This window comes from Myxocyprinus asiaticus, chromosome 11 (assembly GCF_019703515.2).
Source record: "Myxocyprinus asiaticus isolate MX2 ecotype Aquarium Trade chromosome 11, UBuf_Myxa_2, whole genome shotgun sequence".
In the NCBI taxonomy this organism is placed as follows: domain Eukaryota; kingdom Metazoa; phylum Chordata; class Actinopteri; order Cypriniformes; family Catostomidae; genus Myxocyprinus; species Myxocyprinus asiaticus.
The window spans coordinates 7,961,322-7,970,529 of NC_059354.1; the positions used below are offsets into that span (position 1 = coordinate 7,961,322).

The 9,208-nt window shown below is 38.5% G+C and overlaps 1 protein-coding gene across 1 annotated transcript in view; it reads right to left on the bottom strand.

The window, feature by feature from the left end:
* The window catches only part of LOC127448064 (activin receptor type-1-like), a 41,169-nt gene extending 33,338 nt beyond the window's left edge, over window positions 1-7,831 (bottom strand). The window contains exon 1 of the mRNA XM_051710340.1: window positions 7,640-7,831. The gene's annotated coding sequence lies outside the window, so the exon portion shown is untranslated. The remainder of the gene's footprint in view (window positions 1-7,639) is intronic.
* Between the last annotated feature and the right edge of the window lie 1,377 nt (window positions 7,832-9,208).

A 9,208-nucleotide genomic window follows, 5' to 3' on the forward strand; every position in this document is an offset into this window, starting at 1 on the left:
TGAAGCACTCCGAATGACATATTGGAAAAAGACGGCTCATTTAAAGTTGTCGGTTAGAAGTATAGAATCAACCTATTTTCATTTTATTGCAAAATAATTTGATAAATACAAATATTTAAGTAGTTTGCAAGTAGCAATGTAATGGTTCCACCATACCTCGGTTTTAAAACCGAGGTTTAATGGTTTTCATCCAGTTAATATCTTATCATTTACAGTATTGCATGAATATAACGTTTTATGTAGACAGAATCGGCTACATTTGTAGAGCATCTTACAACATCTTTGACGTGATAAATTAAATCTCTAAATAGTGACTTCCTTATTTGACATTCAACCATCACTGTCGCGAGCGCAGCACACAGACATGTCGCCGCAGCCTTAACCTTTATTTCCCCCACCAAAGTGCTTGAAGTCCGCTGTGTGGGAATACTTTGGGCATGTTAAAAACCCACGAGGCTGTCAAAGTGTTGCCTCAAACAGGAAACACTTCAAACCTGAGCGTCATCCCATGAAATTCGCGGAGTTGAACGCAAGTAAATACAGCATATATGATAATAAATTACAGATCCCCTTTCATGAAATACACCAGATACAATACAGTTTTACGTCATTTGTAATGACTCATTAGGTTAATAGGTAACTTTATGTTTGTGCTCTGTCACATTCACAAATGTGGCAAACGGATTTAAGCTCTTATATGTAACGTTAACAGTGGGCCAATTATTTGTTCATGCTAGGGGTGTAACGGTATGAAATGTTCATGGTACAATAACCTTCACAAAAAATACTGCGGTATTGTGGTATCACAGTATTAAGGTGCCTTGCTAAAATTATTAGCAGTTTCATATTTAGCAATGAAATATTGGAGCATTTTTCTGGATGGATAAAGAAATACATTTGTAATCTTTATAGATTTCCGAAAATTTTCCGAAAATGTTCTACCCAGGGTAACAGTTCAGATATGCATTTGATTAAGTAATTGGTTGCTTCTGTAATTTAGTTTGAGTACTTTTTAAAAACTATGCTCTTCTTCATACGTTATTTATTACTGTCAAAAAAGTTTCTTTCAATTTTAGTTTATTGACGTTTTTTTCCATAGTACTTTACAGATAAAACATATCATTATTTGTATTAAACACACTGTAGACCTACTGTTTTGCTGCACTTAAGCAAATATGCATGAAGAAACACTTGACATATAACACGTTGCATATACGGTAAAATCCATTTGCCTGACAAAAAGCACAAGCATAACGTTAGCCTCCCTATAAACCTAATCAGTCATACAAATCTTGTTATGAAAGGGGGCAGCCTGTATACTGACAAAGTTTACAAACTGTGTAATCATCAACACTGATGGTGCATGGGTGGCTCAGAAAGTAAAGACACTGATTACCACACCTGCAGTCGCAAGTTCGAATTCAGGGTGTGCTGAGTGACTCCAGTCAGGCTTCCTAAGCAACCAACTGGCCGGTTGCTAGGGTGGGTAGAGTCACACTGGGTTAACCTCCTCGTGGTTGCTATAATGTGTGGTTCTCGCTGTCGGTGGGGCAGTGGTGAGTTGTGCGTTGATGCCGCGGAGAATAGCCTGAAGCCTCCACACGCACTAGGTCTCCGCGGTAACGCGATCAACAAGCCACATGATAAAATGCAGGGATTGACTGTCTCAGACGCGGAGGCAACTGAGATTTGTCCTCCGCCACCCGGATTGAGGTGAGTCACTACGCCACCACGAGGACCTAGAGTGCATTGGGAATTGGGCATTCCAAATTGGGGAGAAAAGGGGCCAAAATCCAAAAAAAACAAATGGTGCCTTTTGGGTCTTTTAAATAACTATAATATTCCCACACCACGGACTTCAGCCGCTTGACGGGGGGAAATAAAGGTTCAGGCTTTGAACTTTCAGTACGCTGCCCTCTCTCTGCCGTGCAGCTCACACATGTGGCTTTTCAAATGAAGTGGCGGTTCAGTGAAACGTCGCAATTTAGAGATTTATTTTATGGAGTTTATATGATGCTGTGTAAATGTAGCTGATTCTCTTTTTAAATTTATTACCAAGTTGGCAGATAACTAATTATTATAATTTGCATTATTCATATCATATTAGCATAATGGACGATTGCAGCAGAGAAAGAACAGTCAAACAGTGACAGACAGAGAGACAGACTGTCAGTCTGGGGGTAATGGGAGCAGAACACACACTCGCAGACAGACTGGGGACAGAGCAGAAATCAATAAGCACTCCAGAGCCTGTCTGTCTGCAGAGTCCTGTGCGTCTCTCTCGAGTCTTTTTCCACCTCACAGATTGCATCTGACATCTTCCCTGTGCATTTATCTTGGAATAACTGATGCCGGATGCATTTGCCCTAAAAATAAAGGACAAATTGCAGAGCTATGCTGCCAGAGACACCCAGACGAATCCCAACTGAGAGACACACTCTCCTCGATCAGACCCAAAACTTACAAGCACGTCTGCATGCAACGAACACACACGCAATCTAATATGCGCATACGCATGTTCACAGACAGCAGATCCTTCTGTAGTGTTAAAAGAGCCTTGCAAACCCTGTCCTGTAAATTACACACACATCTCCTCCTCTTCTCCTTCTTCCTTTGCGTTTACAATGACAGAGACATTTGAGAGAGACAGACGTACCCGTGTCTCATGCTCAGACGTGCAGTCGTGTGTGTGTGCCTCCGTCTGCCCTTATTGATGGCCTCTGAAATCTGAAACCCCGTCAGCCTTCTGCAAACTAACACTTCTCTCTTGCTCTCTCTCTCTGCTAACCTCACTCTGCTCTCTCCTTGCGCATTATTCCGCTCACACTCACGCCAGCTGTTTGTGACAGACAAATTACAGTGCACGGAAAAGTGATTGCCCCCCATTCAGACCTGTGTGGACAAATGACACACTTCACCCCGCTGTGAAAGAGCAGCTGCAGAGACAGGAAACTGAGAAGAAACCTGGAAACGGACACCATGAACTCGGGAAGAATGCTGCTGTCCTATGACTACTCATTCTTTAAAGGGATAGTTCACCCAAAAATGACGATTCTGTCACTGTTTACTTATGTTGTTCCAAATTCGTCTGACTTTCTCTCTTCCATTAAACACAAAAGGAAAAGTTAACTGTCAAGCTCCAAAAAGTACCATAACAGTGGCATAAAAGTAGTCCATATCAATTGTTTGCTATATTCCAAGTCTTCTGAAGCCATACGTTAGCTTTTGGTGAGGAACAGACCAAAGGCATTAAGGCACCAATACACTTCTAACGAAATCGGAAAAGAACGGGTGTGATGTAATTTCAAACAAAATGTTTTAGAGTTCGCTGCAGTGGTTCAAAATAGCTCGCTAGCGCGAACTTTCAGGAAAACGTAGTACCGGCAGCTAAACACATTTTACTGCCATTGCACCACGTCATCAGTGTCCGTGACCCGTGCTCCACCTACTCTAACGGCAAAATCTTTTTCCAGTTAATTTCTTCACTCAGTCGAGATCAGTCAACATGAACAAAGGAGTGCAAAGTTGCCACTGTTTTATAAACCAACCTTTACAGCAGTAATTATGTCTTTCTTTATAAAACAAGTATAAAAGAACTTTATCATCTGACGTTGATTCCTTCCACAAAACGTATCATAAAATACAACAACAAAGGGTAAACGGTGCATCTTATGACCACATATAGCATGTTAGCATTAGCACCAAGAATGCAGAATGTAAACATTACAAAAGACACATTGTTGAGTGATTAAAACAGCTTGTTTTACTGATCTCATGTGTATTTTATCCACACATTGAGAACACATTTTAATTTCACATTAGTTCATGCTTTACATTTTAGTCTGTTGACAGGACAGCGCGCGTCTCATATTTAAATGCTAAACGCCAGCTAAGCGTAGTGAGCGGTGTCTGAAAGTTTGTAAACATTATACTCTTGTTTCAACCTTCTTTCTAGCTCTGAGCAAAGAACGAAGGGTGTATCGTAGTTAGGGTTGTCAACCTTCCCGTATTATACAGAATTGTCCTGTATTTAAGTGAACAAAATTGCGGATTTCATAATTCAAACCCTCGGAAGGGTTTCAATTTCAAATCCTAACCCTTCCCAAAAAAATATTATCTTTGTCCACTGATTGCAGCTTCGTTGTTTTGGCAAAAATTAGTGTTTACTAAAAGTGAAGTTTGATAGAAATTTGGTTCTTCCTGGTCGTTGTGTTAAAGCATTTTTTCATTTTAAGCCTTTTAGAGACCGTTCACAGCGAACATGCTTTAGCGTCTGGCCGCACTGATTTTCTTTTTATTTTTCCGATGTAAACAAGCTCTAGCTGGACCTCTTTATCCATTGCGCAGCATCTCACTCAGGAGCCCCGCTGAAAAAAATGTCCCATATTTGGCTGTTAAAAAAGTTGGCAACCCTAATCATGGCCTTTATTTGGTGAAAATCCCCTCCACCATAGCTCCATTCTCATTCGTGTATGCGCATATTTAAACTTTGGCATGAAAAAAAGCGTTGCACCGGTTTCACGTCAATTAGTCTTCACACCAAACGCCATTGGTTCTCGTAACTGAACATGACAAACAAATTTGAATGACCGTTTTGGAACTAATCTTTATATTTGGGTGAACTATTCCTTTAAAGAATGAGAACTAATTGGACAGCAGCATTCATATAGAGTTCATGGTATCTGAGTCAAAATTTCTGTCGCTATTAATAAATATTTATTGGTAATGATCACTGTAAGTTTGTACATTCACATTGCTGTCATTTCTCATATTTCAGGCCTATAACTTTACTGAACTTGACACATAATCTATGTATATCTAGGTAAAGTAGGTTACATTATGTGAAGGGCAGGAAATCCATCAATACCTCTGAAAATAACAACACATATTGTAATAAGTGTTTGCACTCTAAAAGAGTGAGTTTTGGAATTAATCAATATTTTCATTCTCAAGGATTGCTTTTCTAACTTACTGGTTTTGCTGATTGTCGGTAAAAGTTCCCTCCTGCTTACTGTCTTAAAGGCGCAGTGTGTAATTTCATTAAAATACATTAAAATATGTTCTCCTATCCCAGTTTAACACAAGTAAGCCTTTGGTAGTTCGACTTCCTCAAGGGTGTAAAAACTGTGGCTCTGTTCTTCAGTTGTGGTTAGCAACTGAAGGTTTGCAGGTTTGAACCCAGCAAGGGCTGTTCCATCACCATTATCCTTGGGTAAGGAGGACAGAACCTGTAATAAGTGAGCTGCAAGTTATTTTGGATAAAAGTGTCTGCTTAATGTTTACTGACATACAAAATCAATCAAAGCCAAAGAGCAAATTTAATCATGCTGGTATTTGAGTGTGTTTTCAGAGCTCACACTAGCTTAGACACATCAAGCATTAATTAAAATCAGACCTGGAATGCTAATAAATAGGTGTAAATGGAGTCTAAGAGATAACATTCATTTCAATTCAATGCTTTGTCTTTGACGAGGCAATTATAGAGCAAAAAACAAGATACACTGGTAAGTCAATGTTGGGCAAGACCTTTTGTCCCTAAGCACCAACAGATCAGTGAGAGAAACAGCCAAATAAAGAAAGAAAAGAAGTGAACCAGCATTGTACCATCCTGATCTTCAGCACACTCATTAAAAAAAACTGTTCTCTAGTGGATGGCACACAAGTTAACAACAATCTCAAAATGTTGATTTCACACACTGCCATCAATACTCTAACAAAGAGGCCCACTGCAGCCACTGTATGTCTGAACACATCCCCCGCACACACACAATCATGATCATTGCATTGGTGTGGAAGCATTCACTGATGCCTGACTGACTGCTTGACTTCACAAGCTCATGTTCTTTAAAAAAAAAAAAAACATATTCACAAACTATATTTTGCATGAAGTAAATGAAGCCTATATTTAGGTTTGAAACAATATTTTCATGACACATAAGCACATTTTACCTCCCAATTCTAATTACCGTAACGTATCTGGACATTTCACTTTTCCCATTGTTTCAATGATCATTCTCACTACCGTAACATGTTATTGTACTACAGTAAAAAAATATGTTTGGTGTTTTTTTGTTATATTATTCAAATCAGCAAAACATGAAAGTTGGTGAAACTAATGTGATGTATAACTACTTTACTATATTAATAATATATCTTTTTTTCGCATTACAGTTATGAGAATTTGGGGGTTAAAATGTGCTCTCTTAAAAATGATGTCATGCTTTTATGACAAATACATTCAGTTTAATCAATTCAATAAAATAAATTATCCACCTGAATAATTAAAATAATTAACTAGCCCTAGAACTGAATTTTAAGAAAGTTATCAGTTGTATATTTTGCCAGCACATGATTTTCTATGATATTTTTGTCACTTCTGGTGGCATTTTTTGCCCAGCCCCAATAATTTCAATGCCCAGATAGTGTAAAATTACAAAGACAATTAGACAACAATCCATTTACTGGTATGGATCAGGGTCAGAAGTTAAGGAGGGCTTGAGGGCAAAAATTGCCCCCATAACAAATTCTTCTGTTTTTTTTTTTTTTTATTTGTAACATTTGATATAGTTCTTCATTTTCTATTATAGTCCGAGTTATTCATATTTTGGCATAAATATGAGTTGATTTAATTCTTAGGATAAGAGACAATAAACTCTCTTTTCCTGAGAATTTGTATTCATGAATTGATTCAATTAATGTATTTGACAGTGTCAAAGACATGGTAAGTATATACTGGATAGATGGATGGATGGATAGATAAACTGTATGCCCTCATAAAAGAAAGAAAAAAAAGAAAATGTCCCTGAACATCAATTACTGGGGGCAAATATTGCTCCTTAAAGTTATACTTCATTTCTAACGCTTGTATGGGGTCACCCAACTCTACTGCAGAACGTTATAGTGTCAAAGCATCTTGTTTTCATCTTTATAGGCTTATCATTTAAACATGTAAATATTCAGAAAGTTTTAGGATTTTGAAAAGTTACAAAAAATGAACTTCCATGCATGCAGGATGCTCTTTGAAACATTCTCAAATCATGCTGAATAACATGATCATCAGGTTTTGTACATTCAAATACATGAAGACATTCTCAAATTCATGTAAACTTTTCTATTCAACATTTTCACTCAACCTATTACGTTAACAGTACGAAAAATGTTGTATTGCATTAGAAAAGAATGCAAAAACACATTGTGTTGTGTTCACTAGTGGTGTCAGAGTTGTGGACCCCACAGTACAGATAAAGAGTGTATTTTAACTGTCATGAGCTGACTGTCTGTCTGTCTTCAGTTTGCTCTTTGTTATGCTGAGAGAGAGAGTGCAGTGTGGGGCTGATGGCTCAGCCTTCTTCTGCATCACAGACACATTAACTAAGTGTCAATCGGCCGCAATATTGCTCCAACGAGTCGCCGCAGCCGCCCTAAAACCCTCCAGAACATCCTGACCCAACATGTCCTTTGTCCAAAGTGTTTACATTAGTGAATAACCTCGAGCCAACTCGTATTCAAGTATTGAACACAAGCGACTGTAGTAAAATAAACCTATTAGCGTCTACGTCATTTCGAAAGTTCCGTTTCAGATTTAGATTTTATGTAAACATGCGATTCTTCAATAAACGCAAACGCGTGCAGCTCTTACCTTCACAATAACGCGTTCAGAGGAGCTTAGAGATATGATGAACGCGTCTCTGATCTCAGTGCTGTTGCGTCGCGATCAGCGCACATTCTCCGTCTACATCCAGAAACTTCATCAACTTCATGCTATGTTTACGATCGACGCGGAGTCGCGTTGGATCCTTCCTGCCGTAGTGTGCTTTACGAGCGGTGTGTGCGTGGGACAGGCCTGCAGTAGGAGGAGCACACACACACAAACACGCACAGCGCATCTTTTCCTCTGCGCACATTTCCTCAAAAATAGAGCGCGTCTACTACAATCAACGAGTATTTTATTGAAGAATTAAATAATAAACATTGAGAGCTGAGAACAATAAACATTCAACGTGAACATGTATTTCAAATCACAGATATGTAGGGTTCCACTTTAAGATATAGGCTAATAATATCTTATAATAGGTTAATCAGGGGCGTAGCGGTCATTTTAAAAGTGGGGGGGGGGCACTGTCAATAGCTGGCTTGCAAAGACCCAACACTTACAGTGCATTTCAATATATATATATATAGTATTATATTAATATATACGTATTCTTTACTTTTAATATTTGTAGTATTTTAAAGATGTAAGTACTGCAAAATAGGGGGCCTGGGTAGCTCAGAGAGTATTGAAACTGACTACCACCCCTGGAGTCGTAGGTTCTCGCTCTCAGTGAGGCGCATGGTAAGTTGGGCGTGAATCGCGGAGAGTAGCTTGAGCCTCCACATGCAGAGTCTCCGCAGTGTCATGCACAGCGAGCCACGTGATAAGATGGGCGGATTGACTGTCTCAGAAGCGGAGGCAACTGAGACTTGTCCTCCTCCACCCGGATTGAGGTGAGTAACCGCACCACCACGAGGACCTACTAAGTAGTGGGAATTGGGCATTCCAAATTGGGAGAAAAGGGGATAAAAAAAATTAATAATAATTAAAAAAAACTGTATTGCAAAATAATTTTGCAAAATTAGCTGCAAAAATAAAGGGTATCTAGTGGAGCACTTGCTTCTGTTTCTCACATGACAATAAAAGACTGAGCACAAGCTGGTCCTGAATAAATTATTTAATCAATTACAATAATGAGAATTGGGCATGTGCACAATACAATTTTTTACTCCATGCTTGTGCATTGTGGGATTTAAATCCAAGTGGTTTGACTAAATCCAAGTGTTTTGACTATGTTCACTATAATTTGTTCAGATCCATTTAATGATTCGGTGTCCATTTCTGGTGATTTAGAAGGTGGTGACAAAAGAGTGTCTTGTATGAAATGAGTTAGTCACTGAATCAACGATCAAAAGAACATTTTAATCCTTTAAAATGTGTATGTCTACAGACCTACAAAGAGACATTACTAGAGATTGTTATAAGCATTATAAGAACAAAGCAAATCTATCATTTCCCTACAGTTTGAGCTGCTGAGCATGACTTTTATCAAAAGACAACAATAATAGTCTTATAATAATTATGAGTTTCAATAACGTCCGTAAGTTTTCATGTATAAAAAAGCATGTCTATATATCTATTCACTTCAGTAAAATTCAAATCTTGCGTTCTTAG